Raw genomic sequence first — 19108 nt, forward strand, 5'->3', positions numbered from 1 at the left:
GAGGGAGTTAGGAAGTTCTCATCGCAAAATCAGACTTTGAAAGACCTTCTTCCAAAATACTTTCATACAACTAATTTCTGGTATGTTTTTCTAGCACATTAATTGTTTTGTTTTGTTTTAACATTAACATAGAACATTATATTTCAAATTGCTTGTTTGACAAAATCATTAACATTCTATAGAATGCTATATTCAGAGACAGCATCCTATAAAAATAATTTATACTTTCAAAAATAGATCTCTCCTGCTGTTTATTTCTCTGGTAGCATATATATTTTCTGGATGTGCCTTTTTATTCAAATTAAGTTCAACAAATATTTACTGAATAACCACTTAGTACAAGACTTTGTGTCAGAGCTTTGAAGAACTAAGGATAGAGACAGCAGATTAGTGGATGCCAGGGGCTGGGGGGAGGGGAGGAGGAGGAGTGACTGTTAAATGGGTATGGGGTTTCCTTTTTGGATGATGAAAAAGTTCTGGAACTACCTAGAGGTGATGGTTGTATAATACTGTGAATGTACTAAATGGTACTACACTTTTAAATGGTTACAGTGGTAAATGCCATGTATTTTACCACAATTTAAAAAAATCAGGCAGGGGCACCTGGGTGGCTCAGTTGGTTAAGCGACTGCCTTCAGCTCAGGTCATGATCCTGGGGTCCCGGGATCGAGTCCCACATCGGGCTCCCTGCTCAGTGGGGAGTCTGCTTCTCCCTCTGACCCTCTTCCCTCTCATGCGCTCTATCTCTCATTCTCTCTCTCTCAAATAAATAAAATCTTTAAAAAAATAAATAAAAAAATCAGGCAGAAAAAAAAAAGAATTAGTGGGGTCAGTGAAGGAGAGGCACAAACACTCCACTATAGAAGTAACATTTAATCAGAAAATGTGTTTAAATTATCCTCCCAATATCACTATTGATTTCATGCAGTAACTGTGTCAGTCCGATTTAATAAGCACGCATTACCAGGGCAGTGATAGGCAGTCATACTTAAAACTGAATAGGAGTGGAGAATGAGTAGTAGATGGTCCTTGCCTTCAAGTAGCTTTCGATTTTATAGGGAATTAAGATAGCTATAAAAAATGTCTCATGCAAGACAGAATGTTAAGCCATACAAGAGACCTGAACATAATGCTAAGGAAGTGAAGAGGATAATTAGATTAATTCTTGGGGACAGCATCAGGGATGTGATAGCTTTTTACTTGGTCTTCAAGGATGGGTCTGATTTTGCCAATCACAGAAAGATGCTAACATTTGGCCTAGGTGAAAGGAAGAAGATGGGGAAAAGTAGGGAGCCAAGAAATGCAAGATAGTTCTGGGAAATGCCAGTAGCTGGCTTGGCTGGAGGGCATAGTTTAATAGGGCCAAACAAGGGTGGTGAAGTTTAAGGAAGAGTCAAGGATGCATAGGAGAGGAATGAGTTTGGAGATGATTCAGAAATAGTTTTTTTTTTCCAACTTCTCACCTGCTAAATGGATCTTTTTTGTTTGTTTGAAGATTTCATTTATTTATTTGAGAGAGAGAGTACTAACAGGGTGAGGGGCAGAGGGAGAAGCAGACTCCCCGCCAAGCAAGGAGTCCTTCAGGGGCCTTGATCCCAGGACACCGGGATCATGACCTGAGCCGAAAGCAGACACTTAACCGGTCTGCCATCCAGGTGCCCCTACTAAGTGGATCTTAACTATGGCATCTGACGAGTGGCCATTCAGCTACTTTTGGAATTCCTCTGGTGACTCAGAAGTCACCTACAACAGCTCTGGACTGCTGTGAGGTGACTAAAATGGTCAGAGTTCTTGTATTGATTGGAAGTTGGCGGACACCTTTTTTTTTTTTTTTTTTTTAAGTAGGCTCCATGCCCAGCCTTCAACTCACGACCCTAGATCAAGACCTGAGCTGAGATCAAGAGTCAGAGGCTTAATCGACTGAGCCACCCAGGTACCCCTGCCCACAATTTCTATCTATTTATTTTAGTTCTGCCTTTGAAACAACACTAAATAAAAAAAATTTTTTTTTCATATCAGCTCTTCAGTATTCAAGTCAGGATATATGTTCTCCTTTTCTCTTCTTTCTAAATTAGATATTCCTGGGCCCTTTAATTGTTCAATTGTTTCTCTTATGATGTACTTTTTAAGACTCTACAATTCTTGCCATTCATTAATTTGGTAAGCATGTCTTTGATGTTGATATTCAAGGCTAAATGTTTTAAAGGAAACTGTAGATGGTATAATTTTAAACAAGCTGCTATAATTTCCCTTTCAGGTAGACTTTGAATTAGTCATTGATTGTTTATCTCTAGAAATGGTCATTGAAATAATTATGAATTCAGTAAATTTTATTTTTATTTTCATTGACCAGTATTTTATTATTTTGTTCGTGGATTTCATTATGAGGCATATTTTTAACTGCATTGCTAAAATTAACATAGTGTCTAGGAACTCAGGCCCTGGAGTTAAGATTTTGCGACTGGTCTCCAGCACAACCAACTACTAGCTGTGACCTTGGGCAAATTATTTAATTTCTCTGTGCTTCAGTTTCCTCATCTATAAAATGTGTGTAAAAATACTGCCTGCTTTTTTATTAAATAAGTTATTATCTAGCAATAGTAAAAATAAGAAAAATTATTACAATCGTTACAGTGTTTTTAAAATATATCCACAAATTCTTTGATATTCCTCCCTTCAAGGGGGGGTGGAGCCTAATTTCTTTTTTCTTGTGTGGGAGGATTTAGTGACTTCTCACAAATAGACTGCATAATTTTTCAACAAAAAAGCACAATGGCTACCTCATTTCTTGGTTTGCTCACTCTGGGGGACATAAGCTACGATGTTGGTTTTCTACTTCTGTGTAACAAGCCACCTCAAATATAGCAACTTAAAACAGCACACATTTATTAACTCGGGTTTTCAACACATCATGGCTAGGTCCTTCTCAGAGCTATGACGTCTATTTGAACAAGGACATTATGTATCAGAATATGCTTGCAGAAGGCAAAGAACACAAACAAAAGGAATTCATAGAGGAAAACTGGAAGTAGGGAGAGTTTTGGGTTGCTATCCAACAGCTCAGGATAGAAATAACGTTTGCTTCCAAATTGCTGAGGTGACAATGGGACTGGACAGAGAGATTGGAAGGGAAAATCATTGAGGAACTAGAATCTACTGGATTTGGCAAGTTGAATTACTATCTGGCTTTGATGGAGTCCTGGGACTTTAGCGGTCAAGACATATAAATGTGGGAATGAAGAAATATACATTGGGGAGTTATTCAATGGTGGTAATTGTTCAAGTTGTGGGTGGGTGACATGCTGTGGGAGGGTGTAAAAAAATAGAGCTGAAAGAAGAATGTTAAGGGATACTTAAATTTAGAAGTGTGGCAAGTAGAGAGAGAGACAGAAATGGAACACTTTAAAAGGTAGGAGGAGAGTGAGAAGTGTTAAGTGGAAGATGAGAATTTCAAGAGGCAAGGAGGTAAGTAATATCAATGAATGCCCTTTCTTAGGGTTAGAGAGGATGAAGACCAAGAAGTTAAATGACAATGAATTTAAAAGTGTATTGTAAGAAAGAAGAGGACATTGCCAGTGCCTTTCTAAGTGTAGCAATCTAGGGAAGCTGACAGAAAATAAATATGTTTCTCTTAAAGATGAGGAGAGTGACCTGGTCTCTGAAAAACTATCCCAATTCTAATGTTCTTCCTCTTGGAGCTAGAGAATCCTGTAAGATTTCAAGGAATGATTAAATACTTCTCTCAGTGGAGGTTACTCATTTAACTCATTGCCAAAAAAGAACAAAGGGGCATCTTAAGTGCTTCCTGAATTAAAAACTCTAGACTCATAATTTGGGCATTGGTCCTTCACTGCTCTCAAAGCCACCTTGAGGCTGTTCTTGCAGTAGATACCTGACATCCATCCATCATGACACATGACATCCATCCATCATGACACCTAATGTCTGTCCATCCCACTCATTACCACCCATTAACCAAACTGCCCTGGGCCAACTTGAGCTTCTGGCAACTTTGAGGGAAGGAGGGCCTATGTCATCAAAAACATTAAACAATGTTATAGAGACGCAATGCGCATCTAGCAGAACCACAGGGACTAGGTTTGAATAAGCACTTGCCGTACTCCTATCTTTTCTCCTTCGCATGCTGCAGCCAATTTTACTGAAGACAATGCTTTTTCATGGGTATACAGATGTCATTGCTAAGCTCATCATCAATTCTGATAAAAATAAGAGAACACAATGGGGCACCTGGGTGGCTCAGTCAGTTAAGCGTCTGTCTTGGGTTCCTCTCATGATCCTGGGGTCCTGGGATCGAGCCCCATCTCAGGCTCCCTGCTCAGCAGGAAGTCTGCTTGTCTTTCCTTCTGCCCCTCCCCCTGCTTGTGCTCTCTCATGCTCTCAAATAAACAAACAGATTCTTAAAAAAAAAAAAAAATGAAAACACTAATTATTCACCTCTATCAAGAAAATTAAATTTATATACTTTGAAGTTAAATTAAGTGATGTGAAGAATTGACATTAATTTCTGAAGTCTATGAAAATGAGGAACTGTTCCTTTGAAAACATGCACAAAATTTCTTTATGCATTATGACAGCCCTTTAGAACATATTTTTTTTTAAGTGGCAATATTCTGTGTGTATGTGTGTCTAATTGCTGGCATTGCAGAAGTTTGATTTTCTTCTATTTTTCATTGCTAGTGTCTAATAATTCAGACATATTATGAGAAAATAGGATTCCGTCTAGTCCAGAAATTCAGCCACTATCTTGAATCCTGTTTCTAGATGAAAATGCATTCTACATTCCCAGAAAGTCTATATTTCCAACTTTAGAGTGAAAGCCATTTTGAAATTTGAAGACTGCTTATGCATGTGTAACCAAAATATGGTTAAATATATTTTCTTTAAGTTAACCAATCTGAATTTTCTGCTATTATTCTTTTCAAGTTATTTGCTGTGCAAAATATCACCATAATCCCTCTGCTCTGTATTTAGGAAAGTGACAATGCAGCATGGTCATTATTATACCCTTGGAGCCAGATCAAAGTGCCTTCCAATCCTGATTCAATCACTTGCATGCTCTATGGCTCTCAGGAAATTATTTAATGTTTAATTTTAGGTTCCTATACTGTAGAATAGGAATAATGTAAGTACCTATCTCTTAGAGCTATTGTGAGAATTAAGATCAATCATACACAAATTTCTGTTGCAATAACCATTTCTAGAGAATGAAATGGTAGTCTTTTTTCTTTATCATGCACCCATATCAGTAGAAATATTTTTATCCCATAGCCTTTATTTATAAATTGTACACATGTTCTTCCTAACTAATATAACAGCATAAAATGAGCATAAAAGTAAAATTTGAAAAGAATTTGACAAAGATGAAATAAATACAACTTAAAAATAAATAAAAATATAAGGTACAAATGGGATTCGTTGCATTTATAATTTTTGAAACAATTCCAAACTTCAGTGCAACTCCAGATTTTTTTAAAAGGGTTAGAAAATTCTGTTTCTAAGGTTTTTTTTTTTGTGTGTGTGAAGAAATAAAGATGTTAACGGATGACATATCATTTTTGCACAGTCACACAATGATACAAACATCTCTAAACACCCATTTTCAGAAGTGTTTCTATAGCACTAAAAAAGAAACAGTTGCTTTCTTACTCAATGATAAAGGAGCACCTTTATCTTGATGGGGCATATCAGTTTTTGGGTGGTTTGTTTTCTTTTTTTTTTAAGGTTTTATTTATTCATTTGAGAGAGAGAATGTGAGAGAGAGAGCGAGCACATGAGAGGGGGGAGGGTCAGAGGGAGAAGCAGACTCCCTGCTGAGCAAGGGAGACTGATGCGGGACTCCATCCTGGGACTCCAGGACCATGACCTGAGCCAAAGGCGGTCGCTTAACCAACTGAGCCACCCAGGCGCCCTGTTTTCTTTTAATATCTGTGTGAGGTTTACTATTGATGGGCACTTGACATCACAGAAAAGATCAGAAAATTTGGATCATATATTTTCTGTAAAAGAAAACTATATAATTCATCTTTAAGTTTGACAAGAGCTTGAAATGTTTTGCCATACGATAACCAGTGAACCTGCAATGAATTCTGCAGTACAGAATATTTTCATGGACACTCCTCATCTCCTGAGTACATATTTATCTACCAAAGATTCATTTGGTGCTTACCATTTACAGGAACTGTTTTAAGCCCTTTGCAAATATTACCTCAGTTCATCTCATAATGACATTCTGAGTTAGGTTTCATTCCCATTTTATAGATGAGATAACTATGACCGAAACAAGTTGAAAAAATGTTTAAAGTCAGGCAGGATTTGAAACTAGTCATTTTGGCTTTAGAGGCTGCTTTTAACAAGTAGATTCTGATGCTTAAGATTCTACTAATGGAGATAAAATAACTTTTAATTCCACTTAAAACATGTAAATTACAATTGATTGGAGGATTTTAGAAGCACAGATTGGGCTAGGTTGCCAATAACCAATTCTTCAGTATCAGGAGCTCCCCACTTCCTTCTAGAGACATCTTGCAATGTGCACCCATGTGACCACCTAACGTGCAGGCCAAGTGAGGGCTCTAGTGTGGATGATATTAGTAACCTTAATCTATTTCTTATTTTTCATATACATATAAGCATGTGTTCTAATATCTTGTTCCCAAATTCCATTGAATTACTGCAGTCTCCAGAGGTATGTGCACCTCTGTTGGGAGATTACTGCTGTAGAATCTGAACATAGATGGAAGAGGAACAAAAGATTTGCTTGTGTTTACTTCCAAAGCTGGAAGTTATGTTACATGTGAATGTATAAGGAGTGGTCCCTCTTGACATGTGGCTATCCATATTTTTATATATAGACATTCTGTTAGGTTACAATCTATTTGTATAAATGTATTTGTACTATATGAACAGTTTATCTTGGAATCTATCAGGAATGTGTCACCAAAAATTTTCTGAGGATTTTCACAAAGATAATGTGACACATTAAAATTAATTTATTGGTTTACTCTTCTCTATTTCCAAGCATTGGAAGGACTTGCTGGGTAAATGCCTACAAGTAGTCCATATTGTTGACTAGAAGAAGTTAGATTTTGGAGGGTCAAACAAATCTTTCACTTACATATCTCATCTCCTTGTTTATCCATTTAAATTCTGGAGACCATGACCCAAATGGGGGAACATAGTGTCAGAGAACAAAGACTGTAAATTCAATGGTATTCCTCTTTAGAGCAGGGATCCTCAAAGTGTGAAAGTCCTTTGGGCTGTGAACCAATCTAAAGCAAAGCATGCCCTTCTTTCAGTTTTTCTAGGTGAATGATGCACAATTTATGCAGATGGTATATTTGTATTCAATTTAACTGTCCTCTCAAATGAGTTCTAACATTTTGTAATTTTATTTTTTAATATTTTTAAAGATTTATTTATTTATTTGAGTGAGAGAGTGCATGCAGGAGTGAGGGGAGGGACAGAGGGAGAGAATCTTCAAGCAGACTCCCCACTGAGTGCAAAGCCTGACACAGGGCTTGATCTGGTGTGATCTCTATGAGGTCATGACCTGAGCCAAAACCAAGAGTTGGATGCTCGACCAACTGGGCTCCCCAGGTGCCCCAAATTTTGTCATTTTAAACGAAATAAAATATCTGTGTTCTGTTAAGAAGTCAGGTTGTTATGCATTGTTTGGCAATGTAGCAGGTTCCTGCTGAGCATGTGTGTGAGTGACAGTTACTTCGTAGGATGGTTGCTTCAATACCGATGAAGTGTTGATTTGCACTGGTGTGGTTTCCAATCTTTTTTTTAAACATAAATTATAATTAGTTTGGTTTCATCATTATCCATTTATTTTCATTAAGATCACTTGGCTAATCCTACAATTGTAGTGACTCATATTTGCAGTAATGGTATTGTGTCCATTTTGCCTGCAACTAGACTTTAAAGACACATATGTAATTGATATGCATTATCTGCCTTTATTGTTAAAACATATTATATATATATATATATATATCTCCTTTCCTAAAATTTGCTTGTTTATTCACACCTCACTGTTAATCATTAAATTCTTATTCTGGCGGAGACTGGGATGGATCAGGGAGGTCTTTACCCAGTTGTCTAGATCATCCTGATTTTATATACTTGGACTGTGTCCAGTTCTGACAGATTCCAATAAAGAAGACAGTTATGTAAGTCTGTGTCAAGACCTGTCAATGACATTTTTAAAAAAGGAAAATGACCCAATCCTAGATAGGAGGGATAGCAGTATTTTGCACAAAGAAAAGTAAAGGAAAGAATGTTGGGGATTGAAGAGCCTAGGATAATTTTTTGAATATTTAAAGTCAATTTTTGAACCTTTAAGATTTATACCTATGCTGTCCAATTTGCTAGCTACTAGTCATATGTGGCTATTCAAATTTCAATTTAGAGGAATTAAAATGAAATAAAATGAGAAATCTGGGCCGACTGTGGCACTAGCCCCATTTCAAGAGTCTCCTGTGGTTAGTGGCTTCTGATCAAACACCGATATAGACCATTTCGATCATCACAGAGTGCTCTACTGGAAGCACTGGTTTATAGTATAAAACATCTGAGCAAATTTTATTCTAAAACTAGCAGCGGTAGCTGACAGAATGATACACAGCACTCCCAAATGGTTCAATTTGAAGAAGGCAGAAGAAAACAAACGATTATCCAATCCAAGATAAAAGTGGAATCCACTAAATGGAGGCAATTGTCAGCCAGCTTGGTAAGCCTGGAAAAGGAGAATGTTTTTGCGGAATGGCCTGGCTCGCCTTATTTAAAGCAATATCATGTAGCACTTGCAGCCAGCACTTCTGAGACTGCCTTTATTTGCAGCAGAAAAGAGTCCCACCCTCTTTAAGGGGGTCTCAGCTTCTGAAATATGTGCCTCAAGACAGGGGCTATTGCTTTTTCACTTTGGACAGTCTGCTTGGTGCCTTTCCTTAATAGAGATCTGAATTAATTCTTTTTATTTATTTATTTATGAGAGAGAAAGAGAGCGAGCAGGAGGACGGGGAGGGGCAGAGGGACAAGCAGACTTCCCACTGAGTGGGGAGCCCGACTGACAAAGTGGGGCTTGATCCCCAGACCCTAAAGTCATGACCCGAGCCGAAGGCAGATGCTTAACCAACCAAGCGCCCCTAAATTGATTCTTAAGTAAAATCACAAGGTAAGTGAAACTATGCACATCATGTGTATGGTTGCCCATTATAGCTTGAATACTTTGTATGTTTGAAGAATTTTCCACGTTAAGAGCCCCATTTTTCTAGCATAGAAATTCTGACTTTGAAGGTAAAACCCACACTCCACAGTCTCTCTTGCAGCAGCAACTCGGGTGAGTGACCCAGGCTCCACCAGTGGGCTCCACCTGCCCGAGACTTCATCAGTGAGCAGCCGAGGGAAACAGGTTCCACGTGGGTGATGCTCAGTTTTCCCGGTGGCAACAGCAGCAGTGTTGGCATGGCCATCCGCCTGACACACGGCCCTGGTGCTGGCTGCAAGAGCCGTTCAGGTCGAGATCAGTGACTTAACACTTAGCACTGGAGGTGGCGGCTGCCACGTGCTCTTCAGACTAGTTCTGTGTCTTGGTCTTGAACATTCTTCCCAGAAATTTGGCCCCCAGTCTTTCTCCAGCTCTCCCATTTTTAATCTGTGAGCTACATGATACTGTTTAATAAATGCTTTTTCTGCTTAAATTAGCCAGAATGGATTTTGTGGTTGTAGCTAAGAATGCTGATAAGACAGGCAATGATGCCAGGTCATGTTCTGGACTTATAGATATTAATTAGTTTACTCAGTATGCATTTATTGTATGCTTAGCTGGCTCTGCATGAGGATCTGACTGAGCTTTCCAGCTAGAGCACCTTTGTGAACGGTGGTATCAGGGAGAGGTGAAGTCCTGGAAGTAAGACAGGTGTTGGACATGTTGAGATCGAGAACATTCCTTTCTTCCCTCAGATATCCGGTCTGTTGCCAAATCCCCCAGCTGTGTCTCTTAAATATCTTCCCCATACCCCCTTTCTTCACTTCATAGCCCTTCATTCATTTGACAAACATTCGGCTCAGGTATTTATTATTTCTCACTTAAATTATTGAAATAGCCAATTACAACAATAAGACCGCGTAGTTCATGTTGTTATTTGTTAATGTGTCTTTGCTTATGCTGTTCTGAGAACCTAGAAAACCCTTACCTTCCCCTTATTCATGTGGATTGGATACCTCTTATTTATACTTCAAGATGTAGATTTTTACCTTTCCCATTTCCTACTATACCGTATGGTAATTATGTGGTTATTTGGTTGACTTATCCAACTGGACTGTGAGCTCCTTAGGGCACATACCATGTTTTATTGACTGTTATGTATCTCCAGCCATTGTCCCAGTGCTTGGAATACAATAGGTACACCATCAATGCTGTTGAAAGAACAAATGACTTGTATTTATTATTTATTATTTATTATATGCTTATCTCCCTGTCTAGTCTACGAGTTTCTTCAGACGAAACAGAGTCTGGTGTATAATAGGAACTCAGTAATAATTTGTGGTACACATAAATGAGGTTCGTATGGGGGCTCAGCTGAAGGTAATTGGCAGCAATCAAAATTATTCTAATGCTTAGAATAGAAGCTAGGGCTGGCTATTAGGGTTTGGGAATTGGGAGGTGGTGGAGGAAAGACATTGTAGGCAGCATAATTGACCGATGGATCCAGGTGCCACACGTGAAATCCTTCCTGTATTCTCAGGAAGCCAGCCTTCCCATGGGCCACTCCCAGATCATGCCACTGTGCAGAGGGAGATAGGGTCTCCTCTGATAAGAGATTTTGGTTTGAGGACTCTAGTGACCTCCACAAATACTCTTCAGAATTACACAGCAGCCTAGGACTTACTCTCCTTTGGTCTCCCACTTAGGGTCAGAACGTCATGGTAGGCTTGTGGCTCTCCCAGCTGCTACCAACTCCTTTCTTTGTCTCCAGTCTTGGCTTCTGCTTCTCACACTAACACATGGTTAAAGCCATGGGAGTAGATTAGTTATTTGAGGAGAGCCCTAGAATGAGAACAAGTAATGCCAAAGAGAGATGCCTACAGGGCATGAATATTTAGGGAGTAGGAAGGGGGTGGGTAGAAAGCTAAAAAAGAGTGATCAGATAAGCAGCCAGACACTCTCCACCAAGGAGAGTGGTGTTCCAAACAGGCCATCACTGAATGTTTCATTCCAGGACTTTTTCTAGGCACCATAAAAGTTAAAAATTTACCAGGAAGAAATAAGAAGTCTTCTGAAACTAGACGAATAAAAAGAGAGCAGCTGAGGTCACATACTGTTTATTTGGCTTAAAAAAATTCATTATTTAAAGATAAACAGACAATTAAAATAGAAATACTATCACATTAGGTACATATATCAAATCATTACATTGTACACCTTAAACTTAGACAATGCTATGTATCAATTATATTTCAATAAAGCTGGAGGGAAAAATGTTTAGGTAAAAGAGAACTATATGTACAACACAATACATTTGCTTTAAATGATTAAGAAAATAATAAAATAAAATAGAAGGAATAGAATACATCTATTTTTACCTGTTCAGATTCATAGAAAAAAAACGTTGTTAAAAACTGATTTATAGCCAAGGAAAGCCACTTCTGTTTTCATCCTTGTATTACTCCATTTTCTCTCTAGCCTGTCCCTTATTATATAATATAAATATAAATATTTATATTATACATTTGGCAAATATAGCAGATAGAAGTAGTTTGGGAGTGTGGATGGTTAATATGCTTTCTCTAATCATGGGAACTGATGTAGAAATAAGCTTAAAAAAATCTGTGCAACATGGACAAGAGAAGAGTTATTGAAAGTTACTTTAAAGAGAGAAAAGGGCTGCTAGACCATCTAAGAAAAGAGTATGTCAAACAGAAATGAAGTCAGAACAGAGAGAGTGTAAGAACAAAGTCACAGAGTCCAATTCTTCTAGTGCTCATTCAAGGAACAACCAGCAGAGAGGGGTTTGGGATGGTGAATTTTATGTGGACCTTGCAAGGGCCCTGGGGTGTCAGATAGTTGGTCTAACGTTATTCTAGGTGTGTCTGGGAGGGTGTTTCTGGATGAGATTAACACTTAAATTGGGACAGGGTAAAGCTTCTTGAGCTGGGCATCAGTATTTTCCTCCCTTTGTACTCAAACTGAAACATCAGCTCTTCTGGGTCTTCAGCCTGCCTGCCTTGAGACTGGAACTTATACCATCTGGTTCTCCATTTCTCAGGCCTTTGGACTTGGACTAGAACTTATACCATTGGTTCTCTGGGTCTCCAGCTTGCTGATTACAGATCTTGGGACTTTTCAGACTCTGTAATCACATGACTGTATGAGCCAATTCCCTATAATAAATCTCTCTTTCTCTCTCTCTCTCTATATCTTATATATGCATATCTTCTACACATACAAGGCACACATCCTATCAGTTCTGTCTTTTTGGATTAAATAAGGTCTTTACCAAAGAACAGAGATTAAGCACCCTATGGACATAATGGCCTATTAAAAGACTGCCTCTTCTTTAAAAATAAATAAATAAATAAATAAAAGACTGCCTCTTATCTTACTGATTGTGCCTCTCAAATATCCCTAAGCATGTTCCTTCCTCCCCATCTACAATGTCATTACTTTAAAGCCCATGATTTTTTGCCTTTACCATTTAAATGATCTCTCTGCCAGTTTCTTCCTCCAATGCATCAGAAAGATCTTTCAAAATGCAAGTCTGATAATATATTTCCACTGCTTAAAATCTTTGCATGGGTTCTGGGAGTGTTTTCTTTCTCATTCTAGGTGTTGGCTATGCAGATGTGTTTGCTTTGTGAAAATTCGTTGAACTGTAAACATATAAGTTGTGCATCTTTCTGTATGTATGACTTAATTAGAAGGTTATACTTAAAAATCTTCCCATCGCTTCCTATTGTCCCCAGGATTGAGTCAAAATCCTTAGCTTGATATTTGCAACCTTTTGTGATTCCTGTCTTTATAAATTTCTGTCACTACCCCAGTCTACCCATACCTAATTGCTTATGACCTACAAATAAATTATATGTTTTCTTAACTATTTACCTTTGCTCTGCCTGGAGTGCCCTTTCATCATTGTCCACCTTCTTAACTATTAGTCTTCCTTTAAGAATAAACCTGGGTGCAACACCAGGTTTGTAGGTCACAAGCAATTAGGTATGGGTAGACTGGGGTAGTGACAGAAATTTGTAAAGACAGGAATCACAAAAGGTTGCAAATATCAAGCTAAGGATTTTGACTCAATCCTGGGGACAATGGGAAGTGATGGGGAGATTTTTAAGTATAACCTTTTAATTAAGTCATACATACAGAAAGGTGCACAACTCGTATATTTACAGTTAACGAATTTTCACAAAGCAAACAGACCTGCGTAGCCAACACCTAGAATGAGAAAGACATATCAGATAAAGGGCTAGTACCCAAAATCTATAAGGAACTTATCAAACTCAATACCCAAAGAACAAATGATCCAATCAAGAAATGGGCAGAAGACATGAACAGACATTTTTCCAAAGAAGACATCCAAACGGCCAACAGACACATGAAAAAGTGCTCAACATCACTCGGCATCAGGGAAATCCAAGTCAAAACCTCAATGAGATACCACCTCACACCAGTCACAATAGCCAAACTGTGGAAAGAGCCAAGATGTCCATCAACAGATGAATGGATAAAGAAGATGTGGTACATATACACAATGGAATATTATGCAGCCATCAAAAGGAATGAGATCTTGCCATTTGCAACGACGTGGATGGAACTGGAGGGTGTTATGCTGAGCGAAATAAGTCAATCAGAGAAAGACATGTATCATATGATCTCACTGACACGGGGAATTCTTAATCTCAGGAAACAAACTGAGGGTTGCTGGAGTGGTAGGGGGTGGAAGGGATGGGGTGGCTGGGTGATAGACATTGGGGAGGGTATGTGCTATGAATTTTGTAAGACTGTTGAATCACAGACCTGTACCTCTGAAACAAATAATACATTATATATTAAAAAAAAAAGAAAATAGTAGGAAGGGAAAAACGAAGGGGGGGAATCAGAGGGGGAGATGAACCATGAGAGACTAGGAACTCTGAGAAACAAACTGAGGGTTCTAGAGGGGAGGGGGTGGGGAGATGGGTTAGCCTGGTGATGGGTATTAAAGAGGGCACGTACTGAATGGAGCACTGGGTGTTACACGCAAAAAATGAATCATGGAACACTACCTCAAAAACTAATGATGTAATGTACGGTGATTAACATAACATTAAAGAAAAAAAGAATAAACCTGGGTGGCATTTTCTGGGACAGTTTTTAATCCTATAAGGCATTTCTTCCTTGGGTGCCCAAAGTATACTGCACACACATCTAACACAACACTCATCACATTGCTGTACTTATTTATTTTTATTTCTGACTCTCCCATTAGATGGCAAATACCTCAATGGCTGGGAACACATCATATTTATCTTTTCCCAGTATCTAATTGTATTTTGTGTATAGTACATACTCCATGAACATGTTTTGAATACATGAATGAGGGAGACAGACTGAGGAAATGTAATAAATGAGCCATGCTTTTGAAATAAATTACAATATAATTGAGTAAATGAAATAGAGATGCATAAAAAGTTAAATGAAAATATGCAAAAATGAGTCGCAAATAATAATTTGTTAGATGTTCAATCAAAGTGATGCAGGACTCAAAGGAGGGCGGTGGTCAGGCTGTGATGCAGTAGAGACTTGACACCTAGATCTGAGAAGTTGTATAGCATTTGGATGGCTGGAAAGAAAGAAGAAAAGATAGTTCCATAAAGAGGATCACTTAAAATATCAAGAAAGAAAGGGTTGAGTAAATAGAAACAATCTCACTATTTTTTTTAATATGGAAGAAAACTGATAAGACAGGAAATTCAGGCAAAGAAAGGAAGTTTGTAGGGAAGATGGTATTCTACATTTTGGCCGTGTTGAGTTTGAGATGCCTGCAAAAGACCAAGTAGAGCTGTCTGGGAAGTGGACAGAAATCTAGCTTGTGTTTCAAGAGCGAAGATATACAAGTTTGCTAGCCAGTCCTTGTGAGTCAATGAAATGACCTGAAAAAGGATAGGGAGAGAGAAGGGAAGGGATTAATAATGAAACCTTGGGGGAAAAGCTATATTTAAGGGACAGAAAGAGGAAGACATGCCAAAAAGGGAAACCTGATAGATGTCAAGAAAATAGGAAGAAACTCAGAAGATTGAAGAGTGACAGGATCAGGGGAAGAGAAAATTTTGAGAATTGGGGTTTTGGGCAATGGCAAAAATATCCAAGAAGCCAAGAAGACTAAGAACCACAATAAGGCTATTGGGTTTTGTTTTTAGGAGTTAAATGATTATCTTCAAGATAGCAACTTCACTCGTATGCTGAAGACTGAAATTAGTACAGTGGGCTGAGGAATCAGGGGGAAGGCAGGAGGGGAAGGCTGGTGTGAGGGCAGGGGAGATTGGTCTGGGAGTTTGCGAGATTAGCAGAGCTAATGAAGGCTTTTTGTTTGTTTTCTCCGATGAAGTACTTGAAAATGGCGTAGGTAGAAGGGAAGATTTTTTCTTTTTTTTCTTCCAGAAAGAGGTAGAGGATGCCAGAAAGCAATAGGAAATAATCAATTGATGGGCCAAGATCCAAGGACAGGCATAAAGGCAAAGAATCAAGGCCAATGGGAGAACATGAAGGAGGAATATTTGTGGACTCTGGGGAATTTTGAGGGTTTTGAGAATGAAAGTGGGGAGAGTACACACTGGAAGGCTTTGATCTTCTTAGTCAAGTGGGAATTGATGTTCTCTGCTTCAGGTGGGCAAGAGAGAAGTGGGAGGTTAAGGACAAGTGAGATGAGCTGAGGAATGATGTAAAGATGAATACAGAGCTTAGCATCAAGATAAGAAAGAGGCAGGTACAAGACACAGAGATACAGGCAAATGTATTGTCTACATGTGTGTTAGAGATGCAGTATGTGTGTGTTTAAATGATTCATATATATATGTATTGATCATAAAATCCCATCTCCCAGAGATAAACATTGTTAGGTGATATTACAGTAAGAGAATCTTGCGGGGGGTGGGCATCTAACTGGATACGTGGCATAAGCGTGAGATAATCATTTGCCTGGGGTTGGGAGTCTGAGTGATTGGAAGGGTACGTGTGCCTTTGACAAAACTACAACGGTCAGGAGGACTCCAGGAAAATAAGATGATGTGTATGATTTTAGGCATTAGATTTGATGTGGAAAATTATAAAATTAAAGAGAAGGATTCACATAACTATATGGGAAGAGGCCATAGATGTGAATTAATGATCAGAAGAAGGCAGAGGCCTTGATGTGAATTAATGATCAAAGGAGGAGAGTAGGTAACATAGAGATGAGGGAACTGGAATATGATTGGAAAGGAAGGAAAAGAACAAGGCACATGCAGTGACCAGAGGCTAAGGGGGCAAAGATTTTCAACTGTATTTAGTGGTACAAAGAACAAGGCATACATCAACTCCATGATTAGCTAGTTGGGAAACTCTCCATTGATTTTCTTTAAATTACGGTCTTGCTTTCACAATTAGCTTTCAGATGGATTATCCTACACTACCACAAATTATTGCTCAGATCTTGCATAGAAGGGTTCATTGCTGAGAGAGAAACAGTCCTGCCTCCCCTCCCCCAGCTTTGATGAGTAGGGTCTGTGCAGGACTCAAAATTTTTCAAAAGAAAACTTCAAGTTTATTTCTAAAGCCTTTGTAAAAATGTGTCTTTACTTTCATTGTTTTGGTTTGCCACATTGGATTTACTTCATTATTTTTCACCGATTTCTGCAAGCTTCTGGGACAAGATGATTTTCCTTCCCAGACAGTGCTTCCTGCCAACATATATAGAAGCAGTATTTCTGAGTGTAATATTCTCTGAAACTGTCTTGGCATTTTTGCTGAGAGACAGATTAAACTGGAGAGAGGCTGACCAATGATAGCCCAAGAGAACAATATCCTTGAATGGGTTGTATCTAAGTCTTGGTTTTTTATTTTGAAGCACTATATTTTTAAGGGAGGCCCTTAATTTTCTTGCCATCAGTGTGTGAAACAAACCACCAACAGAAAGATTTATAGCAACTTTTTGCGTAAATTAAATGTTCTGTGGTCATTATCAGAGTATATTTACAAAGGACTCTTCCCCTGGGCTCTGTCTATGACTGAAGGATAGATGATGAAAAACAGCACACTGAAATACTCTCATTCAATTTATATTTAAAGAATAATGCAGGTACATGGACGAGAATTCTTTAGATTCAACCAAAATACGTATTAATCAGAACAGTTATGGGTGATTAGCAATACACCATAAAGTATGAAAGTGAGATTTTAGTATTTTGTTTCATATATTAATGCTGATAAAATTAAATTCTCTATCAGTCCTATCCCAGATTATTCTTATAACCCCTAAGAGATACTTTTCTTTCTCTGAAATATTTTTCTTGCCTCTCAGTCATGCATAACAGAAAATTATTCTGCATCTCATCCAAGCTCAAAAAAAATCCCAGTTTTAAGTACTTGCTATAATGGTGCCAAGAGAACTCAAAATAGAAGCCTCAGGACAGAGATGATTTTGTTCAGTAAATTTAAATGTAGTATTAGAGGTTAAGATACACCAAATTGATTATGCAGGTTATTTTTCAAATTTCAAGTGGAAACTTTCAGGAGATGAATAAAAAGGAAGGAGCCAACAAAACCTGAAGGAAGTTTCTTGGGTCAACAACTGCTGAAGACCTCTGAATATGTATTGTAACATGGGAGCAGACCGTGTTGCCAGGCAGTGTTTATTCAATTTTTTTTTAATTTGTACTTGTTATTTTGGGCTGCATCCATCAAACAAGAAATGATTATTGAGCTACTACTATGTGCATGGCATTGTGGTTAAGTGTAGCTTGAAGTTAAGATGGTGAGATACAAGCTCCCATTCCATGGAGTCTATGGTTGATGGAGGGGACATGGAAGAGGTAGGCTTCATGAACACATGGTTGAAGAGAACATGTCAGAATTGTCTCATGCAAGTGCAGCCTGTTGTATGCAGATACTCTCACAACAGAGCCTGGTATAAGCTCCTTTTGCTTGAACAGAACAGTTACCGGAGAGACGCTGCTTGGTGCGCTTCTTAGTCCACCAGCCATATACCTTTAGAGACATGGTTAATGTGGCAAATCCCTATCTCAGTATCTCTGACACATGCTTTGAATCTGCTAGCTTCCAAACTAAACTACCTATCTCTGCTGGGATGAAATGAATTACAGAGTGCGAATCAAGAAGTCATTTCCATATTCATATATGGAAATAATCTTAATAATCTTAATAATCTTAAACCGGCAATGTCATGGAATTTTAAGCTAAGCCTACCTCTTTAGTTCTGTTCTTATAGTTATCACAAACTACGGTAAATAGTCTTTTTAATTTTTTATTGTTATGTTAATCACCATACATTACATCATTAGTTTCTGATGTAGTGTTCCATGATTCATTGTTTGTGCATAACACCCAGTGCTCCAGGCAGAACGTGCCCTCTTTAATACCCATCACCAGGCTAACCCATCCCCCCACCACCCTCCCTTCTAGAACCCTCAGTTTGTTTTTCAGAGTCCATCGTCTCTCATGGTTTGTCTCCCCCTCCGACTTATTCCCCTTCAGTCTTCCCCTGCTGCTATCTTCTTCTTCTTTTTTTTTTTCTTAACATATATTGCATTATTTGTTTCAGAAGTACAGATCGGTGATTCAACAGTCTTGCACAATTCACAGCGCAAACCATAGCACATACCCTCCCCAAAGTCTATCACCCAGCCACCCCATCCCTCCCAACCCCCACCACTCCAGCAACCCTCAGTTTGTTTCCTGAGGTTAAAAATTCCTCTTATCAGCGAGGTCATATGATACATGTCTTTCTCTGATTGACTTATTTCACTCAGCATAACACCCTCCAGTTCCATCCACGTCGTTGCAAATGGCAAGATCTCATTCCTTTTGATGGCTGCATAATAT

At 38.5% G+C, this 19108-nt stretch overlaps 1 long non-coding RNA gene across 1 annotated transcript in view; it reads left to right on the top strand.

The window, feature by feature from the left end:
- Nucleotides 1-19108, top strand: part of LOC141373152 (uncharacterized) — a 100608-nt gene that overhangs the window by 11687 nt on the left and 69813 nt on the right. The window contains exon 2 of the long non-coding RNA XR_012378852.1: nucleotides 1846-1933. This is a non-coding gene — a long non-coding RNA (uncharacterized lncRNA). The remainder of the gene's footprint in view (nucleotides 1-1845; nucleotides 1934-19108) is intronic.

The sequence above is a fragment of the Callorhinus ursinus genome, unplaced genomic scaffold (genome assembly GCF_003265705.2).
Source record: "Callorhinus ursinus isolate GAN/ISIS: 27379988/994484 unplaced genomic scaffold, GSC_fseal_2.0 scaffold8, whole genome shotgun sequence".
Lineage (NCBI taxonomy): Eukaryota > Metazoa > Chordata > Mammalia > Carnivora > Otariidae > Callorhinus > Callorhinus ursinus.